The following is a 20,805-nucleotide window of genomic DNA, read 5'->3' as shown; positions in this document are numbered from 1 at the left end:
ATCACCTGGTCTAGAACTCCCTATTTTCTAACTCACTTGAAGAAATGCTAGTCAGTGTCTAATAAGCTTTTGTTTTCTCTCCAGGTAGACATCACTAGCTGAATATATTAGCCAGGGATCCGGCAGGAGATAGTAGCATATTCAACCTGATAATTTGAGAAAACTTAAAAGACTATTTACAGTTGTGTGGGCAGCATATGGTAGTACTTAAGTACTAGTAACAGACCTGGAAGGGGGTATATTAGAATCGAAAGAAGACAATCCAGATTCCAATCTTCAGTCAAGGACACAAGGGAGGGAAGTGAGAGATAAATACCCTTGACCTCACGCTCTCCCTCCCACCATTCTCCTGATGATTCTTTCCAGAAGCCAGAGGGCAAGGGAACCTGTCAAAGTTGTTTGTATAGGTCAGTCTTAAAGGATACTGAGCAGGGTGGGAAAAGATGGTGAGTGGATCTGGAAGGGTAAACAGAAGACCTCCAGAACACAAAGCCAGCTGATGATCCCAAGGAACAAACAGTGAGATCTCTTACAAGGACAAACATTATAAAATGGAAGCAAATACCGAACAACTTACACGCAAAAAGCAGGATTAATGTAAGAAACATTTTAAATGAAATAAAAATTCAGAGATATAAGGAATATTAGAAACATGAAGCAGAGAAAAATAATTATGAAAAACAGGCAACTGAACATATTGTGATGGAGAATAATACAATAAATGGGTTTAATAGCAGAATCACTATAGTCAAAGAACAAATTAGTGAGCTGGAGGATCTTCCCATAGTTTTGGGTATCCAACCTTTCCTTGGATCCCATGAGTCAAAGTAAGTTGCCTCTCTACATAAGCTAGTTCTATCACTGGCTACCACACCAATACACTTTAACATTTATTGTGTTATTTAAACACTTATTTAATGCTTATTGTGATGAACAGATGAATGTAGGTTATAAAAAAGAAAATAGTACTGAGATGATATTTATGAAGCCCTTACTCTGTATCAGACATCACCTTAAGTGCTTTCAGTGTCTTAACACAGCCCTCAACAATCTTAGATGGCAGGCGGTACTCTTATTTCCATTTTACAGATGAAAAATACTGAGACACAGAAAGGCAAAGAAACTTATCCAAGGTCACACAGCTAGTAATTCGTAATGTCAATATTCTGAATCATTGTGATGTGGTGCCTTATAAAGAGTAAAACACTATATGTATGTAGTGCATTATTATCATTTGAAAGAAAATAACATAAGAATTAGTGTTCATGTTATTGTTATTAAATAATTACTCTGAAATGTGTCTATTTTTTTTTTTTTTTTGGTCAGTATCTCATATAGGAACTTTCAAGAAGTATTCACGACATTTGGTACTTCTAACCTATTATTTCAGTTCTCTGATTTTAAATACCTAAATCCAAATTAATTTTTATAGTGTCCCCAGTTTTTATGAATGATTGATATCAGTATTTCAGCTTTGACAGCTACAGAGCCACATATAGTGTCTATCTATTGGTTATGATCCCAAGGAAAGAAATGTTCATATTCTGATGTTTTATTATCAGGAAAGCTAGTAAATGATCTACATAGAGTTCACACCAGAGCTGCAGAGTTTGATAGAATATGATCGAATCATCTAAAACGCATGCAGGGTCTTACTACTGCAGCTGTAAGTCAAAAGGACAACCATTGTGCTGCATGGTTCTCCGGGCTACAGTACTTCTAAATTTATGTTAAACTTGTACTTTCTCAAAGCTTATCGAGTTTATTCCCAGAAGAGGTTGGAAAGTTGCACATTAAGTTTTCTATTCCTTCTTCTTAGCCTTCGCTGCCAAAGGATGTGTCAACTTTTTGTTAAAGGCAGCACCCAAGGGAGAGAGGCTTTTTCCTCCAGGTTATTCACTCCCTGGTGTCTGATTTCCTACAGAGTGCTAATTATTGATAGAAACCTGTTAGATGGAGTTTGTGCACTGGGCATCCTTGTACCAGAAACAGGAAATGAAATTACCACTTCATTTCATGTAAATATGAAGTTGTCACTAAGAAGGCAACAATCAGTGCCAACATTAGATGTGAATTGGTGACCACTTGGGAGCATGCTGGCTTTCTGTCTATGAAGGGTGCTGAGATGGGTGAGGAAACTGAGCTGGCCAGAAAGTACTTGTTTCTCTTGCAGTATAATATCTGACATTGCATGGTTGGAGTTTCACTCCTTAGTTTAAGATTTTGCTAGGTTATTGAATTACAATTAATCTAAGGAAAGGAGACATTTAAAATCTTTTCAATTCTTTATAATCTTATTGGGAATGAGTTGCAGATCCTATGTGGTATGTTTTAGAAATGGAAATAAAGAATAAAAATGCACCTCTGGGAGGAGCGATGAGGGAAAGGAGCTTAGAACAAATCCAATGTTGTCCCAAGTCCTGCCTTGCAGTGTCATGTCTGACTAGTCAGTGTCTCACTGAGTCACTCATTCACTGAACCAAAGGGGAATCAGAATGCCCTGACCATCCCACAGGAGGAAGTGGGAGGAGTTCTTTCCATAAAAAGGGAATCACATAGGCCTTGAATTAAGTGAAAAGGAAAAGAGAGCCCCCAGTGATATTGTTATATTTGGTAACAACAAAGCCAATATACTTGAGCAACCATGATGAAGCAACTGCTCTGGGCAAAGTTCTACTTGAAGGAGGTAAAGGGAGAAGAATGGAATGAAAAGAACTGGTTGCCCTCATCCTTTGAAAATCCAGCAAGAAAAATGATATAGATACACAAAACAAGAAACAGCAATTCCAAGCAACATGTCTGATAAAAACAAAGGCAGAGTATGTAAGTGAAAGTTGGATCTGAGCAAGATTGCTCAGAGAACACTTCCTGCAGAAAAGATCTGATCCTTACTGGAAGGTCATGTCAGTCAAAAGGCATCAGGGAAGAGATCATTTTCAAGTGTTTTTGGTCTTTAACAACTGCCCAGTATGTACAAAAGAGTATAGACATTGATTACATGGGCCTCTGGGTTCCAATTACATTATCAGAATAGAATTAGTTTTCACTGAAAGAAGCCAACCCCTGCACTATAACTATCAGTATAACTATGGATTGCAGGTCGGGAAAGTTTTCCTAAGTCTACCTACCTCTGTAATCTCATAAAACCTCAGATGTATCCCTCCACTGTACTTGAAACATTATAATTTGTTTATGGCTGCTTGAGAATTCCAAGTGCTGGGATGGTGTTTTACATCCTAGCACCCCCAATACCTGACACAGGGTATTGTACATAGTTGGCACTAATATTATGGCACAACATGGTATTAGTTGGCACTAATACTCATTCAATAAATATCAACTGAGCACTTACCTTATGTCAGTGGCATAGAGAGATGAACAAGGTCAATGCGATTCTTGCTCTGACAGTCCATATATGCAAAACTTGCCAGTGAGAGGGTAAGTGGATGACTGAGCAGTTGTTTCCATATTCAGGGGCTGCAGATGCTGACCTGTAAGGCCTTTTCTACTTCTTGAAAAAGGTACAACTCTTCGGTTGAAAACTTGTCTTTGTCTCACTGATAAGTGTTTCCACAGAGGTCCAAGGCACCCCCTGGAACAGAAAGGTTCGTGGTTGGAAGGATGGTCAGAAGGAGGCTGTCAGGGGGAGATGGCCTGGCAAGGTGACAGGGTCCAGGATAACCAGGCCCCCAGGGCCTGAGCACCAAGAGGGCTGCTTTGTCAGTCCTAAGTGGGGTTTGTCTATATAATATTTTGCCTAAGCTCTACTTTTCTAGTTCCAGATTCTGTCAGCTCATCAATCTATTTACAAGATGTCTAGTACTCATTTATGTGCTGTTCCTCTCAAGAAGCCCATGATGTGAATTTCTAGCTAAGTCAAATGTTTCTGTTTTTACTCTCTGAAGACCGTCCTGATAAAAAATTTTCCCCAACAGCTTGGAAAATAAAGTTTGCCATCAAAATAATCATTACTAGCTATTTATCATCTAACCCTGAGCAGCCCTGAAATTTTTCTAAAAAGTTTGAATAGGAAAGTAAGTGAAAGTCATTCAGTCCTGTCCAACTCTTTGTGACCCCATGGACTGTATAGTCCATGGAATTCTCCAGGCAAGAAGACTGGTGTGGGTAGCCATTCCCTTCTCCAGGGGATCTTCCCAACCCAGGAATCAAACCCAGGCCTCCCACCTTGCAGGCAGATTCTTCACCAGCTGAGCTATGAGGGAAAACCCAGGGAAAGTAAAATGTGTCTTAAATTTAGAAGATAAAATAATGAAGGTAGACAAATGACTTATAAAATAATGGATTTTGTATTTGTCACAATTCAGTGGTGACAAACACTCCAATCTCTAAGAATGCAGAGTTTTAAAACAAAAATCACTAAATGCTATATAGCATTTTATAAATTATCTCCTGCTTCTAAAATCAAACCCACAAAGGAGACTGGAATGGTATTTACTATGTGACTAATGATGAAACTTTCCCTGGAGACGAAAATGGCAACCCACTCCAGTGTTCTTACCTGGGAAATCCCATGGACAGAGGAGTCTGGTTGTCCATAGTCCATGGGTGGCAAAGAATCAGACACAACTTAGCGACTGTACAACAACAAGGATGGAACTTTAGGGAACCTTTTTTTCTTCTTTTCCCAACTTTACGAAAAGTTACAAGTAAAGCTGAAAAAAAGAGTAGAGTATATACTTAATGCCCCCTCCCTTAGACTGAACAATTGTTTTGCTTACTTTGCTTATTTATGCATGTATAAAGATATGTCTCTCTTGTTGAACTATTTGAAAATAAGTTGCAAACATCATAAATTGGATCCTTAAATATTTCAGGATTTATCAATTAAAATAATGATTTTTTATAGATATTCATTTTTTATAGATATTCATTTTTATCCTAAGAAAGTTAGAAATTATTCCCTAATATTGTCTAATATAAGACCAAGTCTATATTGCCTCAACTGTCCCCTAAAAAGTAAGTTTTTGTTTTTGTTTTTTACTAAGATATAATTCACATACCTGGTAGCTCAGACGGTAAAGAACCTGCCTGCAATGCAGGAGACCTGGGTTGGGAAGATACTCTGAAGAAGGGAATGACAACCCACTCCAGGATTCTTGCCTGGAGAATTCCATGGACAGAGGAGCCTGGCGGGATACAGTCCATGGAGTCACAAAGGGTCGGACACAACTGAGCTACTAATACTTTTTCACAAATCATAAAAGTAATATTTTCCAAGTGTATGTTTTATGGTATTAGAATATACCAGTATGACTAATTCTAGAATATTCTCATCCCTTCAAGGAAATCCCTTACCCTCTAGCAGTCACTCTTCATTCCCTCCTCCCTCCAGCCCTGCCAACTATTAATCTGCTTTCTGTCTCTATGGATTAGCCTATTCTGGACATTTCATATGGGTGGACTCATATAATATATGGCATTTATGTCTGTTTTTTTCACTTAGCACAATGATTTTAGGGTTCATCCATGTTGGAGACTGTATCAGTATTCCATTTCTTTTCATAACTGAATAATTCATTGCTGCAAGATAAAACTCTATTGTGTGGATATACATCTTATTTACCCATTCATCAGTTGACTGGACATTTGGGTTGGTTTTACTTTTTGACTTTTATAAATAATGTTGCTTTGAATATTAATGTACAAATTTTTGTATGGACATATGTTTGCAATTCCCTTGAGTCAATATCTAGGAATGTAATTGCTGGGTCATATGGTAACTCTAATATTTTGAGGCACTTCCAAGCTGTTTCCAAGGCTGCTGCTAAGTCATTTCAGTCATGTCTGACTCTGCGCGACCCCATAGACGGCAGCCCACCAGGCTCCCCCGTCCCTGGGATTCTCCAGGCAAGAACATTGGAGTGGGCTGCCATTTCCTTCTCCAATGCATGAAAGTGAGAAGTGAAAGTGAAGTCGTTCAGTCGTATCCGACTCTTTGCGACCCCATGGACTGCAGCCCACCAGGCTCCTCTATCCATGGGATTTTCCAGGCAAGAGCACTGGAGTAGGGTGCCATTGCCTTCCAAGGCAGCTGAACTATTTCACATACCCACTGGCAATACATGAGGGTTCCAGTTTCTTCATATCTTCATCAACACTTACAATTGTCCATCTTTTTGATCACACCCAACCTAATGTGTGTGAAGTGGTACCACTGTGGTTTTGATGTTGTTATGTATGTTGTTTAGTCACTAAGTCATGTCTGACTCTTTTGTGACCCCATGGACTAGAGCCTTCCAGGCTCCTATGTCCATGAGATTTCCCAAGCAAGCATGCTGGAATGGGTTGTCATTTCCTTCTCTGGGGGATTTTACCTGCAAATCCTGCATTGGCAGGCAGATTCTTAACCACTAACACACCACAGAAGTACTGGTTTTGATATAGTTGTTGTTCAGTTGTTAAGTCACAGCCAACTCTTTGTGTTTTGATGTACATTTACCTAGTAACAATGATGCTGAAAATCTTACCTAGTAACAATGATGCTGAAAATCTTACCTAGTAGCAATGATGCTGAAAATCTTTTCATGTACTTATTGACCATTTAAATAGATGCTTGGAATACTGTCTATTTAAATTCTTTGTTCATTTTAAAATTAGGTTGTCTTCTGTTGTTGAGTTGTAAGTGTTCTTCATACTCTGGATATCAAACTTTTTTCACATATGTGATCTGCAAATATTTTCTCCCATTTTGTGAGTTGTATTTTCACTTTCTTGATGCTGTCCTTTCAAGTACAAACATTTTCATCCTTAATGATGTTCAATCAAGCTATGTCTCCTTTTGTTAATTGTTTTTTTGGTGTTGTTTCTAAGAAACAGTTGCCTAATCCAAGGTCACAAAGATTTACTTCTAAGTTTTCTTCTAAGAGTTTCATAGTTTTTGTTCCTACATTTAGGTCTCTGATTAATTTTGAATTAAAATTTGTATGTGGTGTGAAGGAGAGGTATGACTTCATTATTTTTACATGGTTATCCAGCTGTCCTAGCATTACTACTTGAAAAGACCATTCTTCCTATTGAATTCTTTCACCCCTGTCAAGAATTAGGTGATGATAAATATATATCTTTTTTAAGACTCTCAATTCTGTCTCATTGTTCCATATGTCTAAACATATGCTAATTTTATGCCAGTCTTGATTATTGTAGCTTTCTAGTAAGTTTTGAAATTGTTAACTGTGTATCCTCCAACTTTGTTCTTCTTTTTCAAGATTGTTTTGGGTATTCTGGCTTCCCTGTATTTCCACATGAATTTTAATATCAGCTTGTCAATTTCTACAAAAAACAGCTATGGTTTTGATAAAGATTGTGTTTCATATTTTTAAAATTACAAAGAATAACTATAAGTGATAGCCAATATGCTTTTCTAAGCAAAGAGGTTTTTAAAGGACAATCACTTTTAACTATTTTAATTGTTTCAAAGGACTAAATGTGGGTATTTATTCTCATTTTTAAATAACTTCATTCATTTTGAAGAAAAAAATTACATTAAATACATGCAAAACTGAATTTCAAAGGGTGTTCATGAATAAAGATGTGTGCTGCCAAGTAATCTACAGCACTCTTACCAAGAAATAGTGCTCTTTAATCAACAACTTTTCTAAAAGATAATTTTGCAAGGGATTTTCTTCTTTTGAAGAAATCTGATTGCTAATTATTAAAGAGAGTACTACATATCTCCAACAATTAAGTGAGGAACAGACTGAAAGATAAATTTTCAGCAAATGAAAATTCAAAAAGCAACAACTACATTTCAATCTGTTGGTGTAGTCTCTTAAAATGCTACTTTATAGAAGATTGATTGCCCATGAGTTCGGTTAGAAATACTGTCAAACAAAAAGAATTTAAATGTTTCTCCTTATAGATTTGGTGCCAAACTCTTAAAATTGATTTTTTTTTTCACTGCTCTTTGTCTTCCTCAATGTATCTTCATCACTCACCCCACCTTCTCTTCACTGAGTGCTTCTTTTTGAGGGGAATTTCAGGTACAGATTTCTTAAAAGCATGTTAAAGTTAAAATACATTATTACTTAATTTATTTTCTTACATCTAGGTAACTGCTGACCCATCCTATACCAAGTTCTTGGGTTATAGCCTGAAAAAGTATCAGGACATAGTCGGGGAGTATATGGATCAATTCAGGGGGTGCACATGTAAGTATCAAAATAGGATGCTATCCACCCTCCCTTGAGTCTACAACAGGCAGACTTATGTGTAAAACTTCCTAATAATAAAAATGTTTTGGTACTCCTAAGATAAAACATTCTCAATAGGAATTAAGCTGGATTAGACAAGTAAAAAATAGAAAAAATAATACACAAATATTTATATCATAATTGTAAATTCTGCCAGCTACAAAAACCTCTTATAAAATAGCTAGTTTGTGGATGAACATTTTAATGTCAAAATGATAATTTTTAATCACTTCATTTGCTTCTGAGACACCTACCTTCTCCACTGTCAGAAACTCTATGTTCAGAGAAGGAAATTCACCTCAATACAGTTAAATAGGAAATGTTGATAGTGAGGTAAATCTAGTAAAAAATACTCAAGTAGCATATTCCAAAACAAATATAAGTGGTGTTTTTCTTATCTACTATGTATGTTTAAGTCTCTGATCCACTAGCCTCCATATCTTATATTAAATTACCAGAAGTTGAACATTTGTAGATTTAATTTGTTTGGGCTTCAAAAGGTAACATATTAAGGCTAATACTCACTCACACACAGATATATTCAACTCTACCAGTTTTACTAAAAGGTTTATTAATCTGCCAGTTAGGTGCAATTTCTGAGAATGTCTTTGTTTAGTCTGGTTTGAAACAACTCAAGCCTGGGCTTTCCTTGCTTCAAAATCCTTATTGAAAACCATTATAATAAAGTATAACTTTCATTATACTGCTTCCATATTTTTAACTCGTAATTTATTAGTATTGAAGAATGTACTCTATGAAAGTAGCTTTGAAATTACTTTTTTTTTTTACTCTGACCCCTATAAAAATACATTTTACATTGCCAATTAGTACACACACAGGAATATGTGTATGTGTGAGAAACAATAGAAGTTTTATAAAACAATACTTGTTCTTACCACATGCAATGCATTCTGATATTTTCTATTCTATTTCCTGAATTTTATAAAAGGCTGAGTAATCCACCCAACTGATTTCACAATTCAGGAATGGACCCCAACTGGCAGTTTGACAAACACTGTTTAGAGAAAGACAGTCTTATCACATCAGAGTAATCCAAGAATCGAACCTCAGTTTGTTACCTGATAATCCCAGCTTTGACTCAGCTGCTACCCCACTTTAAGCAACAGAGATGGCTTATATTCTTTCCTGTTTTCTTTCTTCTGTAATAGTCTCAGATACCACATGCTGCAGGGAAATACAAACACGCCAAGAGATAAGACTGAGCAATCAGGTAGCATCAGTTGTAGGCTTTGAAACAAACTCTCGTCTTAAACATAAAAATCTATAAAATTGGTGACTATGTAATCAGCAATCAAGAGAAGGACAAATATTAAAGGGGAAATAGTGTACAAAAGCAAAACACATATAACATTCTACAATCTGCCTCCTTCTATATTCACTTTTTATCCTTTGTCCTTCCTAATTTCTTTTGCTCAGTGGGTAGAATATGGTTGCCTTCTTTGCTCTAATGTCTATTTTCTTTCCCAGAAAGCTGCTTTTTTCTCAGACTCATGGCAGCCGTCCATGCAGTTTCTCTCTATCCTTCTCTAGCACTCCCTGAATAATGGAAGCTCTTATTCAATCCAGGGCACTAGCTCTCACTTGACTCCTCACCCACTAATCACTCACTCATTGCCCAAGGATTCCCAGTAACCTCTGGCTCCACTTCCTCTGTGCCAGAACATCTTTTCAGCTTTCATCAAACAAAGGCACATGACTATGTAGCCAACCTAGGTAAGAACAACATAAAACAAAAGAAGGGTTTAATTTTTTTTTTTTTTTCATTGCGGACAGCATTGCAGTCTACTGGGTAGATATTAACCACTGTATTTACCCAACATAAGATAAACATTTTATTCAATTTACCTGGGAATTAGGTGGAATTAATTGAGCCACAGGGAATCCCCTGCCCCAGCCCTGAGTAGAGAAAAATTCCCTTCAGTGACTCAGCTTTTCTGTTTAGCTGCACACATCACCTTGCTAGTGGGGCTGTGTCATTTTTAATCATTCATCTCATCACTTGTGGTTATTGTTAATTAGTTTTACTTTTCCTACTATGACTCTTTTTTCTTGTTACTTACATGACCGAACTAAATAAAAATTAAACTTGTAACCTAGAGTGGAATAGAACCGGATCATCAATATTCTGTCCAAAAATGTGGTTTCACCATCTACCAATCATCTTTTTGGAAATCAAATTGTATCATATCATCCCTTCTAAAAGAGATGGGCTAGACAGCATTTAATATCAGGTGACAAATTTCAATAGAAAAATAACCTGCTTGACTCTTTTTTATTGTTTTCCCTGATTTTTAACCAATAGATATATATGTTTTTTCCAACATTATATAAAGGTATAAAGACAAAAGAACCATCATCCCACCACCTAGAATAACCACTGACAACACTGTGGTCATATCCATGGAGATGTTATTCTTGTAAATACTTCACACACATTAATACAATATTTTAGGAAATATCAAAAAAGCAGTTGCCTTTGGGGTGGTTGGACTAGGGATAATTTTTTTCTACTTCTTTACATTTCTCTCTGCTTTGCACATTTTAAACTAATGTCCATGCGTTGGTTGCAAACCACAAGAGAAGAAGGTGAAAAACTAAAAAGACCTGGAGAAGAGCCGTGGGTGAAGAGAGAGGTCATGTGGGCAGATGGAGGCTGGGGCAGGCATGGGAAAGGCATGCAGGCGGAACTGGGGAAGGGTCTGCAGAGGAAGGAAGCCCCAGCTGATCACACCTAATTCTCAGTTCCTGCTGTTGTTCTCTCAGAATTCTCATACTTGGGCACCTTCACAGTCACTTGCACACATGTTTATATTTCCCAGGACTTCACTAGGAGCTGATAAAAAGAAAATTACCCAGGTCTTTTGCCAATGTCAAGAAGTGAGGAATAATTTATATGTTTTTCCTTAACTTCTGCTGTTTGGATCATTATGAAAAACTTTGCCCATAGATAAGATGTAGCTGACAGGAAAGATGTGATGATTATCTGTGCTCCCTTCATCAGAGTCAGAGAGGAGGAAGTGCACACATCTTTGCAGGGTTCAGACTGACTCCCCATAGGCCATTATTTCAATGCAACTCTGTTCAATTACACTCCTTTGCCAATCCCAAGAAACTCCCCTCTTCCTCTAACGAAGCATTTATCACCCACCCTTTCCACACTGAGTCTACAGCCCGTCCCCTCTCCTGCACCTTCATATCTCAGCCCCATCCATCTCTTCCCTTTGTTTTGCTTTAGGAGGGAGTCTTGATATATATTGCTTGTATAATGCTTTAATCATGGATTATGGGTTGCTTTACAGCTCCCTGAATACCTTGGCAAGGTCTCTATATAAATAAAATTATTATTATTAAACTCAATTAATCAGAGGCACAATTCACTTTTCAGTGTCTGACATCCTGAAAGCTTACTGATGCAGGAAAGTCTTTTTGTTCACCTCTGGTGTAACAACATTTTGGGGAATCAATAACATAGAACATGGGACTGACTACAGAGGTCCTTAATTAGATTGTACTTTGCAATACATACGGATGCATTCCTTTTTGTTGACCTGTTAAGGATCAATGATTGATCAGCAGTGAAATAAGATGTGCTACTGAATAATTATGTTTAGGAACTGCTGGTGGGGCTTGTCATATAATTTGCAAGCTATTTTAATTCATACTCAGCAGAAGAAAGAAGGGAGAAACAGTTCCTTGTATAATGAGTCTCTGAGCCACCTCAATTTCTTTTGATAGAGCCTCTGTCTGAAGCAGCTAATTCTCTGATTTTTCTTTTTTAATTTTAGTAAACTTTTCATTGAAGCACACATATACATACAGAAAAGTGCACAAATCATATATAAATTTATGATATAAATGATATAATGACATAAGCTTAATAAATTTCACAATGGAAACTTTAAAAAAGTTTTTTGTGGGAAATGCCCTCAGCTCCACCAGAGACAGCAGTCCCATCTCCTCAAATACAGTACCACCTCCTCCTCCAGGAGAAGAGCTGCAAGCATGGAAGCCCTGCCTTCAGGTAGGCTCCACAGTCTCAGGCCCCCTCTCAGCTGCACTGCTCTCTCCTCCAGCTCTTTTCTCTCTCCTGCTTTCTACTTCTCTTACTCCTGGAGTTAGAATTGAGGTTGATGAGAGCCCTCATCCCCTCTCTGCCAACACCTGCTCCACCTGAGCTTCTATTGTCAACCATCAGAAGGTCACTGCCTGGGTCCTATGCTACAACAGAGTAAACTCCCCTGACTTTCCACTGACCCAGGAAATTTCCCACCAGACAGGTGTTGGGTCCTCCCTTGCAGTGATTATGAAAACAGGAATGACAGTTCTGTGATGTACAGGGCCTAAATCCCTGTGATGCTTCTTCTGCTCTTTGCCCACTTGCAAGCACTAAATAAAGCAAATTTATAATATTAAAAAAAATACTACCTAGCTCAAGGATAGAACATCATTACTTCTAAGAGGCTCCCTCACAGCACCTCCCACTATTACTCTTACTCAAAAATAATTTTGACTCCTGTCCAAAGATTAGTATTGCCTGTTTTGGATCTTTCTATACATGCAGTCACACAGGATATATTTTCATGGCTGCAGTGTCGAGTGCCGAAGAATTGATGCTTTTGAGCTGTGGTGTTGGAGAAGACACTAGAGAGTCCCTTGGACTGCAAGGAGATCCAACCAGTCTATCCAAAAGGAAATAAGTCCTGAATATTCATTGGAAGGATGATGCTGAAGTTGAAACTCCAATACTTTGGTCACCTGATGTGAAGAACTGACTCATTGGAAAACACCCTGATGCTGGGAAAGATTGAAGGCAGGAGGAGAAGGGGACGACAGAGGATGAGATGGTTGGATGGGATCACTGACTCTATGGATATGAGTTTGATTAAGCTCTGGGAGTCGGTGATGCACAGGGAAGCCTGGTGTGCTGCAGGCCACGGGGTCACAAAGAGTTGGACACGACTGAGCGACTGAACTGAACTGAACTGAATGATTTGGTTTTATGGTACTTATGTTTTTTATTTATTAAGTCCCTGACATGAGGCAAGAATCATATGAAGGGCAGTGACTATAAAGGCCTATTAGAGACAGTCATCACTCTTGATAGCGTTTCAGTTTTGGGGGGTGGGAGAGTGACAGGCCTCATACTAATGGAGGCAGGTAACCATCAGTGGTTCTGTGAAGGAAGACAGAGGGGCTCCAAGCAGATGGAGTTCAGTCCCATCAGGGCTCAGTAGGTAGGTTAAAAAGACTTCCCAGACATCTATCTTGATACCATTTAAAATTTTTAAATTCTCAAAGGACCTGAAAACAGCAGAAGCCACAGTACTGTCGTGTTGTTTGGACACGTTATTCTGGAGGGCCTTCCTGGTGGTAGCTGGGTGGGGTCCTTTCTTTTCATCCCATCACTCTTGCTTTTCCTAGTTTTTCCACTCCCTGTTCTCCTTTACTTTGCCATCCTCTCAACTCTCCTTCTCCCCTCTTTCTTGGGCTCCCTCCCATCAGAATCTGGAGGTGTTATCTCCCACTTCTATTCTGGATTCTTCTCTCCTGACCTGACCTTTGTTTCTGAGATGAGAGGAGACAAAAGATTGAAGCCTCAGTGCTCTGGAAGCCCACACGTTCTGCCTCTTCACCTTCCCATGTTAGCTTCCTTAGGGTTAACGTGCTCACACCACTGATGGTGGCTGAGGACCGAGCAGGTGGAAAGGATAAAGGGAAGGATGGGTGTGGGTGTGAGGATGAACAGAGGAGACAAGCAGGACCATTTCAATCAATTGTTTTTGTTTTCCCACCTTGATTCCTGTGGTCAATTGAATTGAGTTTGGCTGACTTAGTGTTCATTGTGCTTCTTGTACCACGGCCAAGGACTTTTCAATTTCAGGTGTTGAGGTGGTGCAGTTAGTTTTGTTTCTTTTTGGCTCCAACAAATCCATCCTTCTCTCCAAAAACTCAAAAGGTGGTTTGCAGTGATTGCTCGTCTACTGAGGGGATACTGCTCTTGTGTCTCCTGCCAGAGGGATGCTCCCTGTTCTGTGTTAGTAGGAGACCATTTAAAAGAGCAGCAAGAGCCCTGGACCTCCTGCTTCATCATTATGCCAAGAATCCCCAGCCTGTATTTCTTTTTCATCTGATTCCGACAGGGTGGTTTTTGTATTTTGCCCACTGGCTGCCTAAATTGGAAACTTGGCTAAAAATGAACTGGCTGAAGTTCAATCTAGACAAGATGAATGCCCAGGATTGGTAAACTATAGAAATTGGAGGACATACCCTGGTCTCTCTTTACAAAGGATTTTCCACAGGGGATGTTGGAGTTTCAGAGGAAGGAATGTGACTATCACTTGGCAAGTGCTCTGTTGTGTTAAGACACAGAGTGGTGGGACGGTGGACATCAAGGGGTTTGGATGAAATCATTTGAGTTAAATCCTGGCTAAATCAACCAGCTGAGTGACTTCAGGCAAGATGCTTATTAAACTCCAAGCCTTTTCTGCAGTCTGCTGCTTGGGATAGTAATGCAGGCCTCAAAGGCGACAGGTTGCAGACAGTTGGGTTATGCGTGTGGAGGATTTGATATACAGTCTAGCACAGCTCCTCCAGTGAGTTGTGTCTTTATCTCTTCTGGATGGCATTCTGTTTCTAAAACCAGAGAATGCTGATGTCAGGGCCCTAGACTAAAAGGCAGATTTTTGAAGGGGCTGGATTTTAGGTCTGATTGAGGTTAGATTTCAAAAGGGGCATGGTTGAAACTCCAAAACTGTAGCTCTTCCATTTGCATTTCCAACAAGCAAATCTTAAAAAATGCTAAACATTTACTGTCCCATCACTTCTACAACAGACAGTACATACGGGAGGATCTTCTGGTCTCAGTGAGCTGTCACCAGGGACCAGACCCTGAATGACAAGAGGTACTATTCTTAAAGAATTATCTTCTTATCCTTCTTCAAGCTGGGAATTCCAGTAAAACTTGGAAATAATAATTTAACCCCTATAGTAGCTTAAACTCTCATTGGAATGTAAAACTCATTAAACAAGAATCATTATCATATAGACAATGATATAGATATATGATAGATGCTAAAGTATGATAGCTCGTGGGGATTATTCGTTATTGTCACAAATGTATGAGAGAATTACAGGTATGTATCTTCTGTGTAAATCAAAGTATAAAATTTTTTACGCCATAAAACACATTAATAGCCTGTAGTATACCTGGAATCATGTCTCATGATAGTGTCAGAGATGGGAAAAGACACAGGCTCATTCCAATAGAGGCTACAATCCAGGGTTTGAAATCATGACTCTTCACTGTAGTTTTTACACATAATAGGAAAGTTTCTCTGAAAAAGCATGTTTCTGAAGTTATAACGGTAGAAAGTAAGATTTGAGACCAAGACAACTGAATCCTTTCTTCTCTTATATGCTACATCCCCATAGGTCAGAAAATCTTGTTAGCTCTACCATAAAAGTATAACTAGATCCCACCTACTTCTCACTGCTTCTCCTGCAACCACTCTGGACCAAGCCATTATCATCTCTTATGAGAACAGCCCCCTAACTGATCTCCCATCACACTCTACTCTAAACACAGTGGACTGAGTGGCCCCTTTAAAATGTGCTGCCTCTAACCCCAAGCCCCATCTCTGTGGTTTCCTATTTCACTCTAAGTAAAAGCCAAAGTTGCCCCAAGAGATCTAGGTTCCCATTCCGTCTCCAGTCTCGTCTCCAATCACTTCCCCAGAACAGCCTGCTCCAGTACACTTACTGCTCCCTCACCCATCTTCCCAGCTCTTCTATCTCAGGGTCTTTGCACTAGCTCTCCCCTCAGCCTGGACCATTCTTCCCTCATTAATGCATCATGGCTAAGCCCTCATCATCTTCAAACTTTTAATCAAATGTCATCTTCTCAATGAGGCTTACACTTACCACAGTATCATAAATGGTCAGATACACACACGCATAGACACAACTCTTGCACTTGTAACTTCCTAACTTGCATTTCTATCAAATACTGTTCTACATTTGCATAATTTGCGTGCTTTTTTATATTTGTCCTTCCACCAGAATGTAAACTCCATTTTTATTATTTTATCCAATAGTGTATTCTAAGCATCTGGAACATTTAACAATACATGTTTGTTAAATGAACAATCACACAACCAGGATAAGAAGTTACCTTAGAAATAATATGATCTCTCTCATCTCGTACCTCAAACTTTTCAGGAACTGTGCACCTAATACAAAAACAGAACAATCTGTACTTCTATGCTCTAAGTAAAGTTCTACTTAGAGTGCACTCCTTGGCAATGGATTTATTTACACAATTCAATTTTATTTCAATCACTGCTTCTAAAATTATCTGTGGTAAGGGAACTTATAAATTTTTTTAATTAAAAAATATTGAAATATAGTTGATTTACAATGTTTGTGTTAGTTTCAGGTGTACAGCAAAGTGATTTAGTTTTATTTATGTTCTTTTTTAGATTCTTTTCCATTATAGGTTATTACAAGATATTGAGTATAGTTCCCTGTGCTATACAGTTAATCCTTGTTGATAGTTATCTGTTTTATAGATTATACTATGTATAATGTACTATGTATATTTTAACTATGTATATGTATATTTTGTATGTATAGTTTTATATATTATACTATGTATAATGTTCTATGTATATTTTAACTATGTATATGTATATTTTGTATGTATACTGTTTTATATATTATACTATGTATAATGTACTATGTATATTTTAACCCCAAACTCCTAATTTACCCCTCCCCTGCCTTTCCCCTTGGGTAACCATAAGTTTGTTTTCTATGTCTGTGGGTCTATTCTGGGGATCTTTTTTTAAGAGAAAAAAAAAGACAATCTTCAGTGGACCAACACTTCTAAATATTACAGTAGAAAGTATTACTAGAAAAATAAAAAATAGAAATATAAGAATGATAATTACATTAATAATAAAATATAATGTACTATTATTAAGTTCAAAGCAATATAATTAGTCTATCAAAATCCTGAGCATGAGTGCCAAGTCGCTTCAGTTGTGTCTGACTCTCTGTGACCCTATGGACTGTAGCCTGCCAGGCTCCTCTGTCCAAGGGATTCTCCAGGCAAGAATACTGAAGAATATTGCCTTGCCCTCCTCCAGGAGATTTTTCCAACTCAGGGATGGAACCTGAGTCTCTTATGTCTCCTTCATTGGCAGGCAGGTTCTTTACCACTAGCGCCACCTGGGAAGCCCCAAATCCTGAGCACTTACTTTTAATCTCTATTCTCACACCATGGTGGGCAAGTAAGGACAGCCAGAGAAAACAGGCTTTGAGAAGCATAGGACTAGACTTTGCTTCAGAGTTCACTCTGCTCTCCCAAGGCTCTCGGCATGCCCCTCCCCTTGTGCTCTCAGGTCAACAAGGCTGGCCGAGGTGTTTTGCTAACTCTGTCCACAATCTCTCTCTCCAGGGAAGGCCTCCTGTAGAACTCTAGCACACCCTAGTTTAACAGAAGCCCAGTGAGCCGAACTTTGGAACATGGGGATAAAGCCTTATCTTTCCAAAGTCATTTATTCTTCTGAAAAACAGCAAGGCCACTGTTTTTCAGTTGATTTTATAGCTCATTATGCTCACTGTTGTTATTAAAACCACATATCTTAAAATGCAATATGCTTAATACAGTTTGTATATATGGTACCTGAGAACATCTAAAAATAAATTAAAAATTTGATCCATATGTATGAATGCAGTGAAGCAATATAGCTCTTATTTTATAGTAGTTGATAGCCTATTGTCTGGATACAGTAACACTAAGAATTGTATCTATTAAAAAGATGTGACCATTTAAAAATTGCTGAAAATGTTTTGGGGGATGAAGTTGAAATACAATTTGGAAAATAAAAAAGACAGTAAACTCATATTTCTCAAGACATTTAAAAAACATGATACAGGGAACGGAGTTCACATTTCAGTGTGCAGCAGTTTCTCCCCTTAACAATACCCTGACTGAGCTTTTGTAAACTTACCAGGCATTTGTTTTTAGTTTATGTACCAGATTTCTCCATGGAGATTCGTCCATAACATGAAGGCATTCAATATAGAAAATGACATGCAATGCCTTTATTCTTCCAGTTTAATTAATGCTGTGACAACCACTTGGCAGAGACTACAGTGGAGGGGAGGCCTCTGTAGGGAACTGCAGGTTATAAGCAGTAAGGAAACTGTCAAACTGTTCCTGGGATACAGCGTATCATAACTTCAAGCTTTTTTGTGGCATCACTGGAGATGAATTCCAAGGAGAACAAGCAAATTGAAAAATTGGATTGTTTAGTCTTAACAAAGAAGAAAGTTAATAATAATACAACTTGTAATTTTTTACACATTTAAGATTTCTAGAAAATGGTTTCCCACCTTAAAAAAAAAATCCCGAAACTAATACAATATTGCAAATCAACTATACTTCAATTATAAAAAAAAAAAAAATCCCAATATCCATTTAATCTATATTAGTTCTCAATACCCTGAATACTTTGCTTGAGGAATTCAAATGTCTTTCCTCTCTTCAAGGGGGATATTGAGCCCCATCACAATGCTGGGTATAGTGGTGAACACTACCAAGTCCCTGCTGCCATGAGTGAGCTGGAAGCAAATAGAGTAAACCATCAGATACAGGACAGGTGGATGATGAACGAAGTGGGGGTGTCATTGCAGATAAGGGTCAGGAAGTTCTCTCTGATGCCTGAGCTGAAACTTAAGTAAGGGAGGGATGGGGAGCACTGGGAAAAGAGTGTTTCAGGTCACGGGGGCATAGAGTGCAAAGGGCTGAAGCAGGAGTCTGTTTGCAGAGAGCTTGGGAAAGAGCAAGAGGCTGGTGTGGGGGAAGCAGAGGGAGCAAGTCCAAAGTGGCTTAAAGAGCCCCAGGAGAGTTCTTTTTTTTTTTTAAGATTATTTTTTATGCGGACCATTTTTAAAATCTTTAGAGTTTATTACAATATTGCCTGTTTTATGTTTTGTTCTTTTGGCCATGAACCATGTGAGATCCAAATTTCCTACCAAGGATCGAACCCACACCTCCTGCATTGGAAGGTGAAGTCTTAATCTCTGGACCACCAGGGAAGTTCCCCCATGGAGGTACTTGAATCTATAAAACAAAGGCATCTTTGCTATAACAAATGTTTTCAAATGGCCCTTTTACTCTCTTGAAATAAAAATCTGTAGATAATACAACATTCACTCATGATTTTAAAAAATTAATATAATACCCCAATTCCAGGAAGCAGTAGAAGGCCTTCAATAAAATAATTATTTCCCAGGCTATATGAATTAGTAGGATTCTTGCACCTGTACATCAAATCACTGTGAATGTGACAATGGGTTGATACCTATGTGTGGACAACTCAAAAGCACCACGTTTTCAGAGATTTTCTGAAATGGCAAGTACTCTTGGAAGAGTTCTGAGCAAAACAAAGTACAAACATTTCCTGAAGTATGCAACAGTTGCATTCTATATAATTAGGTGTGTGGCAAAAGACTATAAACATTAGTTTGTGTTTATATATAAAATGGAGTTAGGAGTTAGGTTTGATTCATAATTATCAATGACAGATTCCAGGACTTTTCAAAGGTTTTGCTGGATGCAGGACATTTTTGCATTGTGGGAATCTACTCTGAGCATTGCACAGATGTCTGGCATTCCTGGTCCCTACTCATTAAATACCAGTAGCACTTCCACATACTTCCCAAATGCGCCCCAGTAGACAGTATCATCTCCTTGGAAACCATTGCGATAGGCTGTGACAGAGGTTTTGGATTTTATGTGAAGATGTTGGGGGTTTTGAGCATGGATACAAACCAGTGGTGTCCCACAGGTTATATAATGACAATGCTCTCTATCTGCCCTGTCCAATAACCAGGTCGCTAGCCACAGGTAGCTCTTGAGAGTTTGAAACATGGCTGGTACAACTGAGGAACTGAACTTTTCATTTTAATTTACTTAAATAGGCACGTGTGGTTAGTGGTTGCCATATTGGACTGGACAGTTATAGACGATATAGATTCTAACAAGCAGTATTTTTTTCTTTTGTAATCATTCTACCTCACCTTACTTTCATGATCATCTCTTTTTTATTCTACAAATATAACCACACTTGAAAAACTAATTCCTTGGAAAAGCTGGACTTGGAGTACTGCGCTGTCACTTTTGTAAGGGCTAATTAAGTAATAAACAATGGGGCCTAATGCCTCTTATGAAACATGGACCAGCAGTGAGCTGAGCCCTTCCCCAGAATGAAGGATGTCTGGATACAGGGGTGGATCTCACCGGTAAGCAAAATTACCTGGGGGACTACCTGAGGTTTAGAAGACAAAGCTATAGCAAAGTGAGGACTGAGAATGGGAGAACAGGGGAAATGAAAGCAGAGTTAAAGAGGCCAAGAGAGGAGCAGAATGATGCAAGAGAACAGCTTAACCTGAGGAGGGGGATTGGCAGCCTTTGAGAAATTATCCAGTATGCTCAAACCAGAGAGCAAAGTTATCTCCCTTCAGTTGCTGGCAGCTGGGTGGTGTGACCCCAGTTAGGTGAGCTTCC

General features: G+C 38.4%; 1 long non-coding RNA gene across 1 annotated transcript in view; it reads right to left on the bottom strand.

Moving 5' to 3' along the window:
• Positions 1-10,609, bottom strand: part of LOC147374390 (uncharacterized) — an 89,579-nt gene extending 78,970 nt beyond the window's left edge. The window contains exons 1-2 of the long non-coding RNA XR_015162719.1: positions 9,290-10,609; positions 3,353-3,592 (exon numbers count right to left, since the gene is read on the bottom strand). This is a non-coding gene — a long non-coding RNA (uncharacterized LOC147374390). The remainder of the gene's footprint in view (positions 1-3,352; positions 3,593-9,289) is intronic.
• Positions 10,610-20,805: the final 10,196 nt, after the last annotated feature.

The sequence above is a fragment of the Bos grunniens genome, chromosome 4 (assembly GCF_055505025.1).
Source record: "Bos grunniens cultivar Pamir isolate PY7600 chromosome 4, Bosgru_T2T1.0, whole genome shotgun sequence".
NCBI classification, from domain to species: domain Eukaryota; kingdom Metazoa; phylum Chordata; class Mammalia; order Artiodactyla; family Bovidae; genus Bos; species Bos grunniens.
This window is presented reverse-complemented; position numbering and strand designations above follow the sequence as displayed.